Source organism: Lissotriton vulgaris, chromosome 9 (assembly GCF_964263255.1).
Source record: "Lissotriton vulgaris chromosome 9, aLisVul1.2, whole genome shotgun sequence".
Lineage (NCBI taxonomy): Eukaryota > Metazoa > Chordata > Amphibia > Caudata > Salamandridae > Lissotriton > Lissotriton vulgaris.
Window position 1 is genome coordinate 242444380 of NC_141697.1, and position 15837 is coordinate 242460216.

Sequence of the window (15837 nt, forward strand, 5' to 3'; positions counted from 1 at the left end):
TTGCACACTGTTCTGCAGCACAAAAAGGGCACACAGAGTCTTCAGCTATCATTAATCATTCAGCAGTTCTCTCACTCATCCATCTTGCACTCACATAATTATTTAGTCATCCATGCAGCAAAAGTAAGGCAACAACACGAGATGGATCCATGGAATATTTGGAGCTGTAAATGTAAATGTACAGGAATTTATATAGCGCAAATAACCGAGCGGTTTCTAAGTGCTTGCTTAGGGAACCCGTCCTGGTATTCCCCTGTGAGATAACCCCAGCATGGTATCCGCAAGGTGAAAGCCAGGCATCCCGCCGCGAGGGGCCGTTGTGGAGATTAAGCAAGCTATTGCCCAGAGTCGTAGAGTGTGAACCCGTGAATCGGGTAGGCACCGGAGCGAGAATTGTCGAGTCCATGGACATTTTAGGACTCAAGACCCCGCCGAGCCAGGAATTGAACCCTGGTCCCGGGCTGACCTCTGCTTCCAGGTCTACCTCCTCTAACCAGTGACTAGAAAAAATGATTAGGGGTTCTGCCCACCTCACCCTCCCGTACCTGAGCAGGAGACATCCAAGGATGAAAAAGTAGAGAGAAAAGGTACTGAAGGGATCAATCCATTTTTAATTATCAAACAAGAAATAATTAATTATCTTGTGATAAACAAATTAAATCAAAGAAGAATATATCAAAGTTCATATACACAAATTTGGGCGGACAGCCAAAGAGGCACAACAGAACACAGTTTATATACAACACATCACATGTACATTATATACAAAATATATACAATATAAAAGTAACTTATATGTACCCTCAGGACAAAAGAATATATACAAAAATGTATATACAAACCAATTTACATATGTACCTCCTCTAACAGTCTAGTGGAGTATACAACTACAAGGTAGTCCCACACGAAAGAGCACCAAGGGGTTAACACATATACCCAGCTTATATTTGCATAGGTGCATCAATGAGTAAATCTAATCTTTCTTCGATTTAAACAAGGGACTCCGTTTAAAGCCAAAGGTGTCGACGCAGTCGCGGTCGCGTTTCAGCCAGATGATATAGGCTTCATCAGGACATGGGTACTCTAATCTTCAGGGCCCTGGCCCAGTCTAGGGAAAATCTTAATTGGCCAACCCACACTACCACCCACAAAGGGTGGGGTAGTTGCCACCGTCTCAGCACGAATCTCGTGAAATCTTATTTTCTTCACTGTATCCACCCAGCAAGAAATGCAGGAGATGAAACAGGTGTGTGTTTAGGAAGTGGCTCAAGTCACACAGTCTTCCTTAATTCACAAGCGGCTGCAGCCACGCGTGGAACCAATGTCAGCCAATGCGTTTCTCTAACTGAAAGTCTCTAACCAGTGAGCCACACTTCTCCAGTGAGCTGTCTCCTTTCGAAGTTTGAACTGACTTTTTGTAGCTGGCGAGGGCAAGATTGCTGGGTGCGATAAATGCAAGCCCTGACATTAAGACATTTGAGTGTTAGGATAGTGGCAAAACTGACCAAGTTGAATACTGTACACAGAAGTGTGAGTGTTTCGCCAAGGGTACAAAAAGTAGTAGAGGCAGGAACCTCTGTAATAATCACCATTTTGGAAGACTGCAAGGCTCATGTTTCAGTTTCAGTGGAGAACCCAACGGTGAATGCATTTTAGCACTGCCAGGAACTGCCCAGAGTGCTACATGTTAGTGGGATGTGGGTAAGACCTCCACATCACGAAGGAGAACCTGAAGGCTAGTCTGGTTGAGTTTAAATCCAGAGAGTATGATGCACATTAAGTTCAATCTTAGTAAAAGAAAACAAATTGTATAATGACTACTAACTGCAAATTGCTCACCTTAGAATATTCCCCAGGCATGAGACTGGGTCTGGAAAATCTTGAGCAGCACATCTACGGACGGACGACGGACCATTTTCTGGTCCCTTTTTCCTGGGAAATCCCCAAACCTATTCTCCTAACCCCTAAAACCCAGGTTACCGACCGACAATGGCGCAAACTGTCACCGGAGAAATGGGCTGCTTCTCTTGCAGATTCCATTCCCGACCTCTCCTTTGACCCCAACACGGCTGACAAACAATTTAGTGATTGGATCACTTCATCCCTTGATACGATGCTTCCGAAAACCACCACCCTTAAACAGCCCAAGAGAATTTCCCCCGCTCTATGGTATACTCCAGAGCTTAAAGCTCTGCGCCAAGAGTGCAAAAAACCGAACGCTCTTGGAGACGTGAAAAATCAGGAACCAATAAAAACATCTACTCTACTTCTCTTCTAAGCTACAAAACCGCTATTCGCAAAACCAAAAGCGCGTTTTATCAGGAGAGAATAGAGGAAGCGGGATGCTCCAGTAAGGAAGCATACGCCATCCTTAAAGAGCTCTCATAGCCCCCAGAACAAGGACTGGGACCTCCTTCCGACCCTAAAGCAGACCAGGAGAAATGCCAAAAATTGGCTAATTTCTTCCATGATAAAATCCAACTTATTCTGGACTCAATTCCTCCCTCGAGCCCAGGGGAAGAAATTGTTTTCCCATACACGACATCTTCCACTTGTCTGTCCACATGGGGCCAGGTCACGATAGACGAAGTGAGAAATACGTTCAACTCCATGAAGAGCGGCTCCCCTAGGGACCCTGCTCCTCTTCGGATCCTTAAGGAGGTAGCCCCCACTATCATCCCCTCCCTTACTCATCTGATTAATACCTCACTCCAACAAGGAGTTGTACCCTCGAGCTGGAAGAAAGCTGTGGTAAAAGCCCTACTGAAGAAACCTTCTCTCGATCCTGAGAACCTGGCGAACTACAGGCCCATTTCCCTACTCCCATGAGTCAGCAAGATCGCGGAAAAATTAGTCAACAGGAAACTCTCGCAGTTTCTAGAGGCCAATAACAAACTAAAAAGTTCCCAGACGGGCTTCCGACCAGGGCAGGGCACGGACATCGCCCTCCTGGCAGCGGTAGAGGAGGCCAGAGCGCTACTGGATGGGGGAGGATCAGTGGCAGTGATCCTCCTCGACCTTAGCGCGGCGTTCGATACCGTTGACCATCAACTCCTTATCGAAAGATTGGCAAGAGTTGGAGTGGAAGGTACAGCCTTATCCTGGCTGTCATCTTTCCTGGCCCAACGGTCCTATCAGATTTGGGAGAAGAACGCCCGCTCCTCCGAAATGCCCCTCCAATGTGGTGTGCCTCAGGGCTCTTCCCTGAGCCCCACATTATTTAATATCTATATGTCCACATTGGAGGAGGTTATCATCCCATTCGGAGTGAGCGTCGTCAGCTATGCTGACGACACACAATTAGTGGTGTCTTTGTCCCATCCCAAACAACAGAAAGCTGATCTCTTCAACTGCCTTACGCAGGTCCATCGTTGGATGAATAGATCAGCCCTAAAACTAAACGAGACAAAAACTGAGGTCCTTATACTTGGCCCGAAAGGAACCTCACTCCCCCTGGACAGTTGGCCAGTCTGTCTAGGTCCTCCCCCTGACCCAAAAACAGAGGTGAAAAGTTTGGGAGTATGGATCGACTCCGATCTCTCATTTATTCCGCAAGCAAAGAAGGTAGCAGGGACCTGCTTCGGTCTTCTAAAATCTTTGAGGAAAGTCCTGCCCCTTCTTCCCCCTAAATCCCAAAAATTACTAATCCAAGGTCTCATAATATCGAGACTAGATTACAGTAACGTGATTTATCTGGGCGCTCCCGAAGCGACCCTTAATAAACTGCAGAGAATTCAGAACACTGCTGCCCGGATCATCACAAACACCCCGGCCAGATCATCTGCTAAACCCGCTCTCAAACTCCTCCATTGGCTCCCCATAAGGGAGAGAGTCAAATTTAAGGCCTTGTGCCTCGTCCACAAAACGCTGCATAACCAAGGCCCCCCAGTCCTCAGCAATTTTGTCACCCCTTACATTACCACTAGATCCCTCCGTTCTAACGCAGAAAACCTCATTAATACCCCAAGATTCAGGAAAGCCCGATCAGGAGGAAGACGCTTCTCGGTACAAGCTGCCCGTCTTTGGAATTCACTCCCTCATGACTTACGTCCTGAACCACAATATCTGCGCTTCAGGAAGCTGCTAAAAACACATATTTTTCCCTAGCTTCCATGCCCCCCCCCCCCCCCCTGTTTTGGTTTTGATTTTGATTTCTCACCCTTCTTCTCTTCTGCTCTCAGCTCCCGGTCCTCAGATTTGTTGAATTAGGGTTTTTAGCGCTGGGATACCTCCGGGTGACTATGCGCTTTATAAGAAAATAAATAAATAATAATACCGCGATAGGTGGAGTTGTTTGCATCCACCAGCATTGTTTACAATGTCCACGTTGGAAATGACTTTGCGTACCCATATAAGCTCCACCCTACTGCCCTGGCATCAGTTCCTTTTTTCTGTGCCAACAGCATTAATCTGGAGAGGTACCTCTTTCATTTTCTGACCAACTTCTTCTTACTTTTGTTGAAATCTTTTTAGTTTACCCTTGCAGTGTGCTAGGATTATGTCTCTTGCTAAACCTTCCGGGTTTGAGGCTTGCGGTGACTTCACAGACAGATGTCTGTGCCCAATCCCCACTTGGTCTGTCTCTGATACCTTGGGTCGAAACACGACCCCAAGGCCTGCACCAAGTGCAAGTCCAATCACCTGAAATCGATTCATGAGCAGGCCAAGAAGCTCCTGGCAGCATGAAAAAGAAGACTCTGTGCCGTTCCTATTGAAGATCTTGGAGCTGTTCCTGCGGACGATTGTCTTCTCTCTCCAAGACCACCTTACTACAGTCAGGTAAGTCTAAGAAGCACACGAAAAAGCAATTGAAGAGTTCTTCAGGTTCCCCCTCTCAACTCAATGTTCTAGGGTCCAGAGCTCCACCTGCAGAGCTGAAATTAGGGTCTGATCTGCGCTGCCCCGAGTTTCCCGCCACCAGAGCAACATCCGCCCAACACAAAGAATGTTATGCATGCCATCTTTGATCCACCAACTCGCCCTGGTGCACCTTCTGGCCCCACAGAGCCAAGAGGTGATCATTGTCAGTGGATTCACCCTTAATGCTAGCTGGGCCTTCAGGATCCACTTCAGGGCCCTGATTGACACCACCGTGAGTGACTTTATCCATCCCAGCTCCATCCCAACCAGCGTCACCTCTGGCACTACTAGATGATGAGCCGATTGTAATGCAAGGCTGACTTGGAGCTGCGTTCGATGTCAGTGCTGTCCAGGCCCCACAATCACCTGAACTTACTATCCATTGGCAAACCCCTCCCTCCTGAAGAGGGGCGGGGGGCAAGGAAGAGGTTTATTTTCCCCATGAGGACACTGAAGAGGAAAACCGGTATGAGGAACTAGGGGACACCAGTGGTTTAAATACTTCTCCAGACTCATGCTTACCCCTCCATGCCAGGCTTCGGAGGAAGGTGCATCTTTTGCCACCATGATGCGCACGGCAGCTGAAGTCCTCTATCTCTGGCTGTCCAGGTCTAGTTCAATATCTTGAACCTGAAGCTGGCTCATCAGAGCCCTTCCTCTTATGTAATGAAGCCTTAACCGATGGGCTCCTGGGGGCCTGGGCAAAACTCGTCAGGGGTTCCTGTGCACAGTATATTTCAAGTCTGCAACCTTCTGCCTGAGCCTTACTTTCCCAGCACCCCTCCCCTGAGAGCCTGGTGGTGCAGGCCTCTCAAGAAGCGAAGACCAACCCAAGCGTGTTACCTAGCCCTCCAATGGATAGGGAATCCCATACTAGATCTATGCCCTCTCAACTTCTTCCTAAGTAAAGAGAAATTCAAGATGCTCACGTTGGCTCCAGTTCTGTCTGCCCTGGATACAGGAGACTGGATGGTAGCTCTGGACAGGATGCAAATTTCCACATGCTCGTCCTGCTGGGCCACAGGTGCTACCTGCTGTTCACAGTGGGCCATGAGCATTTCTAGTTGGCTGTGCTCCTCTTTGGCCTCACTAATACTCCTCAGATGTTAATAAAAGTGATGGCGGTGGCTGCAGCACATCTGAGAAGGTCAGAGGTCCCAGTATACACATAACAACCACTACCTGTTGAAGGCAGGCTCATCCCAAGCAGTTGTTGCCCACCTCCAAACTATGGCGAACCTTCAGCATCTGCTGTAGTTAATTATCAACGTGCTGAAATCACACCTGACTCTCTTTCAGATGCTTTCTTTCATCAGAGACATTCTGGACCCAGTGCAGTTCAGCGACCATCCTACGAGTTGCGAGTTCTATATATTCAGGCTATAATTCTGATGTCTTTTTCTATCCTGAATTTCAGTGAGACTGCCTCTGCAGGGTCTAACGGCTTGGGTATCCTGCTGGTGAAGCATGCCGGCTGGCATATGTGAGCTCTGCATTGGGACCTGATGTACCAATGGACGCAACATTAAGGGAATGTCTGGTCAAGATATTGGAGGGAACGGCAAATGACTTGCAGTGGTGGCTGAACAACCGTAATTGAGGCAGCCGCAGATCCCTCTTCCATCCTGGAATTCGCAGTAGTGACAGATGTCTCTTCTAGGTTGGGGCAGCCAACTAGGAGAGGCGAAGATAAGAGGACTTGGGTCTCCGGTAGAATCTCAACTCTGTATCAGTTTGTTGGAGTTGAGGGCAATTTGCTTTGCACTGAAGGCTTTCCGTCCGTCTCTCCATGGAAAGCTGCTTTAGATGTTCAGACATCATAACCACAACCATGTGGGATTGCAAAAAACAGAGCAGGGTAGAGTTGTGGACCCTGTGCTAAAGGACTCTGTGCCTCTGGACTTGGCTGGAGTGGCAGGATGTCTTTCTGGTGGTCAGCACCTGGCTGCCTCCCTTCCTGAATACAGGGCAGACAAACTCTTGTCTTCGAGGCCTCATGGTTCACAAATGGTGTCTACATCCGGAGGTGGGGCAAGGGCTCTTCTGAGATTGGGGAGAACATGGCTCGATCTGTTCTCTACCACCGAGAACATGCAATGTTGGCACTTCTGTGCGATGGAGTTTTCAAAGCGGCTCTCGCTTGTGGACTCATCATGTCTCTGGCACGGCTAATCACCCATGGGAGTATCAAGGTGCTGAAGCAGGCGTGAGGTTGAAGATGTTGTGGGTCTGCCTCGGTGAGTCAGTCGAAGAGCTACGATCTTACGCTACGCTTCTTGTAGAATTCAAGCAATGAAGAGGCTCTTATGTGTTGAGGGAGGTTGTTCCAGATTCTGGGTGTGATGTAGGAAAGTACTAGACTTCCCTCCCCCCTGCCCCCCTCCCCCATCTTTTTTTGCGGATGTTGAGGGCTGCTAGTGAGAGTGAAGCGGAGCGCAGGTGCCTGGTAGATTGGTGGAAGTGAAAGCAGTTGTTCAGGTATTGTATTGTATTGTAACTGGGTTTTATATCGCGCCAGCTCACCGACAGGTCTCAAAGCGCTACTAACCAAGTACAGCAACAAGAAACATGATAAGTATATAAAAGAGTCTGAGGCTAGTGACCGTCAACTAGGAGATGAATGCGTCTTTGAAGAGTAAAGTCTTCAAGGACTTCCTAAACTGGAGAAGGTTGGACTCTCTGCGAAGTGCCTCCGGTAGCTTATTCCAGATAGTCGGGGCCTGAACTGAAAAGGATCTGCCACCTTTAGTTGCCAGTTTAAAGCGTGGGCAGGATAGCAAAGAGGAACCGGACGATCGTAAGGCGCGCTTGGGTTCGTATATTTCAAGCCTCTCTTTTATATAGGCTGGCGCCTGTCCGTGGATTGCTTTGTGGCAGATGCACATACTCTTGAATTCAGCTCTTTGTACTATAGGCAACCAATGAAGCCTATAGAGCAAAGGGGAGGCATGGGTCCGCCTTGGCACTCCAAATATCAAGCGCGCTGCGTCATTCAGAGTAACCTGAAGACGGTTGGATACGTTTTTTGGGAGGCCAAGGTATAAAGCATTGCCATAGTCGATTCTCGACACTTTAGTGGCTGAGACAATGGTTCGAAGCATGTTCCTTGAGAGTATGGGGACGAGCTTACGCAGTTGCCTGATTAGGTTGGTACAAGAACCAACTACAGCAGACACTTGGTTAGCCATCGAGGGTTCCTGGTCAATTTTCATCCCGAGGCTCTTGACGCTAGGGCACGGTTTTGGTGTAAGTCCAAGTTCTTGTGGCCAAAACAAATCATTCCAGGGGGAGGTCGAGGTTGAGACTACGAGAACCTCCGTTTTGTCTGGGTTGATTTTCAATAAATTGGACGACATCCAGTTTACTGTAAAACGTAAGATGTCTTGGGCCATGGACTGAGCCGATAGTGTGTTATCGATACTCAGCAGCAGCTGAGTATCATCGGCGTAGTTAAAAACTTTGCAGTTCATGTTTGCCAGGGACTTTATCAATGGCTGTAAGTAAAGATTAAATAGGAGTGGAGAGAGCGCAGAGCCCTGCGGGACTCCACATGTTAAGGCTCCCGTATCGGAGACCTGATCTGCTACCTGGATTCTCTGCGTCCTCCCGGATAAAAAGGCTGTCAGCCATTTGAGGGCTTGCTCTCCTATCCCGAACCCAGCCAATCTGCCCAGGAGCAGTGCATGGCTGACAGTATCAAACGCCGCTGAAAGATCTAGTAATATCAGGGCGCTTGGCTTTTTACTGTCAGCCATACATCTAAGCTCGTCTAGAACAGACAGCATTACTAGTTCCGTGCTATGGTGGGCACGGAAACCAGCTTGCCGCTCCTGGAGAAGGTGGTGAGATCCAGGAGGGATGAGAGGGATTTTAGCACGTGCTGTTCTAGAACTTTTGACAAAAATGGCAACTGGGAGATAGGCCTATAGTTCTTCAGGCTAGATGGATCTGCCCCAGGCTTTTTTATCAGGGGTCTGACGCGTGCTTCTTTGAAGGAGATTGGTAGTGATCCAGTGGCTAGTGAGATGTTTAGGAGGTCTAAGATCTGATCCTCTAGAATCGGAACTGCTAGTCGGAGGATATCGGGTGGGCACGGGTCGGCAGGGGAGCCAGACTTGGTGGACGCTACCAGTTGTCTCAGGGTGATAGGGTCGATTTCGGGGAATCTGGTAAAGATGGAGGTTGAGGGATTTAAAGGAGGCAGTTGTTCAGTGTGTGATACTGGATTGTTTTTCTTAATATCAGACAAGATGGTTGCTACTTTTTCAAGGAAGTATCCTTGAAAGGTATCGCAGTCGATGGATATGACTGTCTTTTCCTCCTTCTTACTTAGCTCCTTCAGAATTTGGAAGGTTTCTCTCTGGATGTTTGTAGCGTTGTTTATGCGCGTCTCGTAGTAATCCTGCTTAGCTGACACAATAAGTTTTTTATATATTTGAAACGATGTTCTATATGATTCCCTATCAGTATCCTTTTTGGATTTCCTCCAACATCTTTCAAGGTAGCGAAGCTTTCTTTTTTGTTCACGTAGACTTTGGGTGAACCAAGGGGCTCCTTTCTCTGCACCCTTTACTTTCTGTACCTTTTCAGGGGCTAACTCATCGATTGATTGCCTAAGGATGGTTGTTATGGCATCATACTTTGAGTCAAGGTCAGTCTCATCTAGGGGGATTGTGGAGTTCTGTATGTATTTGGGCAGAGTTATGTTAGTCCGATGTGCAGTTTCTTGTGTGCGTGAGGTGTAAGAATTGGCTGCGTTTGAGTATGGGGAGCAGAGCCCCTCTCGGAGGTATGTTGTGATATGGGTGCATCGTGGGAGGTCAAAGATGAGCCTTGCTACGGCGTTTTGGATGGTTTGGAGGCACTGGCGGAGATAGTTGTGGTTCCTGGTGTAGAGTGCATTGCCGTAGTCTAATCCGCTTGTGATGAGGGCTTGCGTGAGTGTGTGTCTGGTGTTCTAGGTTAGCCATTTGAAGATCTTGCGGAAAATATGGAAGCTGAAGGAGCTGACCTTATTGACCTGTGCGGTCACGTCCAGAGTTCTCAGGAAGATCAGGACTGACTGGGTCCAAATCATACTAGTGACTCCGGACTAGGCAAGAAGAGTATGATATCCCGAACTCCTGTTCTCCGGTCAGGCTCCTCCTTCGGGATGACCTGTCCCAGCAACAGGGCAGGGTTCTGCACTGAACCTGCACTCACTCCACCTTCATGCCTGGAGATTGAGCGGCAACAGTTAAAGGTTGTCAATCTTCCTCCCATAGTTTGTATCCTGGCAGCCAAGCGTCCATTCACTAAAACGTACGCCTGATATTGGGATAAGTTTGGGACCTGGTGTTCCTCATGCCATGTGGACCCCCTTGCTGCACCCTTGTCGGATGGGTTGCTGTTCTCTCTCTTTTTAGAATGTCATGGCCGTTCCCCCAGCATTGTAAAATGTTACTTTTCAGCAATTTCTGCAGCTGCTAGACCAAACTTCCCTGTTTCAGTCACTGGTTGTTCCTAGTGTTTTTCCCCCAAAAGTTTACATCATTTGTTCCCACCGACCGACTCCCTTTGCAATGCCCCAATGTGATCTTAATTTGGTCCACACTTTTCATGTGTTCTCCCTTTGAGCCCGTGTACAGCGGCCCTTTGCAGCTCTTTACCATCAAACTGGGGTTTTTAGGTCTCGCCTGACCCAGCGCATGCGCTGGTCTGGCGAGACATTTAGTGAGGGCTCAAAAAATGCTACCATGGCCAGACTAGAGCTACAGTGCATGTGCACGGGCGCGAGCTTAGGAGCCGAGGCGCTAAATGGCAAACCTCATCATACTCATTAAGCGCCCGAGATCACTTTCGCCCGCGATCACTTTAGCAGTGCCCCTTTGATGTTCTCGTTCAAAAAACATCAAAGAATATGTTGTGTTAATGCTTTGCTGCGCCCGTTTGACTTACAATGTGCTTTCTTTTTCCACAAACCCGATGTTTGTGTTTCTTTATTTTGAGATGCTTTTAGTATTCCTGCCACACACAACAACCACACACTTATACAACCACATACACACAACCAAACATACACACAACCACACACATACACACACATGTACACAGCCACACACACACACACAGCCACACACACACACAGCCACACACACACAACAACCACACACACACAACAACCACACACACACAACAACCACACACACAACCCCCACATACACAACCCCACACACCCAACCCCACACACAAAACCCCACGCACCCACACATACATAAACACACACCTAACCACACCCATACACACAACCACACACACAACCACAACACACACAACCACACCCCCACACACAACCACAACTACACACACCACCACACATACAACCACACACACAACCACTCATACAACCACACACAACCACTCATACAACCACACACAGTCCAATTACACACAACCAATCACACACAACCACACACACAACCACACACACAACCAATCACACACAACCACACACACACAAACAAACAACCACACACACAACCAACCACACACGCAACCAACCACACACAACCAACCACACACACACAACCAACCACACACACAACCAACCACACACACACAACCAACCACACACAACCAACCACACACACACAACCAACCACACACACAACCAACCACACACACACACACAACCAACCACACACACACAACCAACCACACACACACAACCAACCACACACACACAACCAACCACACACACACAACCAACCACACACACACAACCAACCACACACACAACCAACCACACACACAACCAACCACACACACAACCAACCACACACACAACCACACAAACACAACCACACAAACACACACACCACCAACCACACACACACAACCAACCACACACAAAACCAACCACACACACACACAACCAACCACACACACACAACCAAACACACACAACCAACCACACACACACAACCAACCACACAGAACCAACCACACAGAACCAACCACACACACAACCACACATACAACCACACACACAACCAACCACATACACAACCACCCACACACACACCACCAACCACACACAAACTACCAACCAATCACAAACCACCAACCAATCACAAACCACCAACCAATCACAAACCACCAACCACACACACAACCAACCACACACACAACCAACCACACACAAAACCAACCACACACACAACCAACCACACACACAACCAACCACACACAACCAACCACACACACAACCACACACACAACCACACACACAACCACACACACACAACCAACCACACACACAACCAACCACACACACACACAACCAACCACACACACACACACACACAACCAACCACACACACAACCAACCCCACACGCACAACCAACCCCAAACACACAACCAACCACACACACACACAACCAACCACACACACAACCAACCACACACACAACCAACCAACCACACACACAACCACACACCACCCACACACCAACCCACACACCAACACACACACCAACACACACACCAACACACACACCAACACACCTAACCACACACACCTAACCACACACACAACCACACACAAACACACACACACACACGCAACCACACAACCACACACACACCACCAACCACACACACACAACCAACTACACACAAAACCAACCACACACACAACCAACTACACACAAAACCACACACAACCACAAACACACACACACACACGCAACCACACACACACACGCAACCACACACACACACACACGCAACCACACACACGCAACCACGCACACACAGCCACGCACACACAGACACACACAGTCACACACACACAGCCACACACACAGCCACACACACACACACAGCCACACACACACACACAGCCACACACACACACAGCCACACACACACACAGCCACACACACACACAGCCACACACACACACAGCCACACACACACACAGCCACACACGCACACAGCCACGCGCACACAGCCACGCGCACACAGCCACGCGCACACAGCCACGCGCACACAGCCACGCGCACACCGCCACGCGCACACCGCCACGCGCACACCGCCACGCGCACACCGCCACGCGCACACCACCACCACGCGCACACCACCACCACGCGCACACCACCACCACGCGCACACCACCACCACGCGCACACCACCACCACGCGCACACCACCACCACGCGCACACCACCACGCGCACACCACCACCACGCGCACACCACCCCGCGCACACCACCACCACGCGCACACCACCACCACGCGCACACCACCACCACCACGCGCACACCACCACCACCACGCGCACACCACCACCACCACGCGCACACCACCACCACGCGCACACCACCACCACGCGCACACAACCACGCGCACACAACCACGGACACAGTGCACACTTTCACCAGGCACACACACCACCAGCCGTCAGTGCACGCTTTCACCAAGCACACACCACCTACGGTCAGTGCACACTTTCACCAGGCGCACACACCACCAGCCATCAGTACACACTTTCACCAGGCGCACACACCACCTGCGGTCAGTGCACGCTTTCACCAGGCGCACACACCAGCCGTCAGTGCATGCTTCCACCAGGCACACACACTAGCAGCCATCAGTGCATAATTTCTACAGGGGCACACACCACCAGCCATCAGTGCACACATCAATTGTTAACGCATCCACAATTACTATTGTAGCAATCGCAGTATGGCGCACTTTACTTTTAAACCTATTCATCTACAGCGCATCATGCCACCATTGCTACAAAAATTGATTCAATTTTTTTTGGCCTACAATTTATAGACTTTTGTTGCAATTGGTGTTGCAATATTTAGCAATGCCAATAGCTCAAACTTAATTAATGCGAGACCTATTGCATTGCAAATGCTTGTTTTAGTGGCTGTTACATTGGCCAGGAGAGTCGATGAGTTTCAGGCTCTGTCGGTTTACTCTTTGTACACTAACTTCTTCCCAGAAAAACTGGTCCTTCGGACGGGTGCTTCTTTCCTCCCGAAGGTGGTCAGACCCTTTCATACTAGCCAGAGCATCACTCTGCCTGCCTTCTAAGCTCTGCCTCATCCTTTCAAGGAGAGCCTCCATTATTTGTACTGCAAAAGATCTCTCCCCTTCTACACTGATTTCAAAAGGGCCATTGGGTGGATGACCAGCTATTCATTGGGTTCACGAGAACGAAGAAGGGAAATGCACTACAGAAACAAGCCATCTCCCGATGGATTCCATTCTCCATTAAAATCCGCTGTGCGTTGGTGAAGAAGCTCCTGTGGGCTTGCAGACACCCTGCACTAGAGCAAAGGCAGCCATTACTGTGTTAGAGCGTGGGGGTACCCGTCCTGGATATCTGCCCAGCTGCCATATGGTTGTCTTCAGACATTCAGGAAGCATGTCGGGCATGATGGCGTTTGGTCCTACAGGAATTTGTGGTCCAAGCCAGTCTGCAGACCCACCTCCATGGAGCTATTGCTTAGGTATCTCTTTGAAAGTGAGGAAACTGTGGTTAGAAGTCTCTACCAGAAAAAAATTACCGAAGGTAAGTAAGTTGTTGTTCTGATAGAGACTCTATCTAACGGCAGATTCCTCACCAACCCTCCCATCACCCCGCTCTACAAACTGGGCTCTTTTCGCAAATGTTCATGTGAAAGACAAGTCGAAACTGAAACATTGGTTTGTATGTGGCTCTGCATTTTTTGTTCAGAAATAGTCACAAAAGAAACTGATGTCAGCTTGATGGGGTGGCGCTTATGTGGGCACTGCAATGTTACTTCAGACACAGACGATGTCACAATGCCAACACGGAACCGAACACTACCACCTACTGGCATGCAGAGGCACAGCTCAAGATTTTCCAGATCCAGTCTGATGCCTGGGGAATATTCTAGGTGAGCAATCTGTGGTAAGAGTCTCTACCAGAAAGTGTTACCGAAGGTGAGTAACGTGTTCAACAGAAATAAGTGTACATGTAAATTAAACTTTTAGGTTGAATTCATCAAAGGACATTTACAATCATTTGTTGAGATGGATCAAGTGGCTATGACTGCCATCACAAGCCTTTCATCTCAAACTAAAATCGCTTCCGAAAGGATGATGTAAGAGCTGGCAATTTGAAAAACAGAACTGAAGGAAATGATATGATCAAATGCTAGTAGAACGTTTGAAAAAAATACACTCATTTTCATATTGCTATAGAAAGAGCCAACAAGGTTTGCAAGAAGAGCACTGCTGTATGAGATGGTTCTAGGAACTACTAAGCAAAATAACTCATTCCTAAGTAAAGCAACGGATTTCTCAAATGGCCCTTTTGGGGAGACCCTAATGATTGGAGGAATTTAATATGGAAGGACCACTCGCATCAATGGCACCCTACCAGCTGAAGTGTGAAGGCAACGAACAAAAATAAAAGGGGGTGGAGGGGCAGGCAAATCTTTATGAATTTAGGGCTTACTAATGCATTCTACCTTCAACCAGGAGAACAATACTTCTGTAGTAGGGGATCTCTGTGTATAGTCATAATCTAGTGAATAGTCCCGCCCATGTGCGCGGACCCCGGAGCAATCAAAAATAATCTCTTAAGCTGTCAAAACATGCAGACCTGCATAGACACTTAAGAGAGAATTTAAAGACAGATAATGCAGCCTATATCCACAGGCTACACTGTCCAATACTTCAACTGGAAATTCCACCAAAAACCACAACAGCACAGCCTGTCCAGGGTTTTCCACAGAGAAAAACCTTGCTTTGAACAGCAAAACCCTCTGGAATGATAGAGAGGAAGGAGTGGACAGACAAGCCCCATAGGCTGCCATTATGTGGCTCAAGACAGGATACTGTGCCTTTAAGAGAACTTCCCAAAAGCCTCACAGTATCCCAGAATGCAGTGCAGGTCCCTTTCACCTTCAGTTTTTTTTTCCGCTCCTGCTAGCAGGACCCTGGAGCATTAGC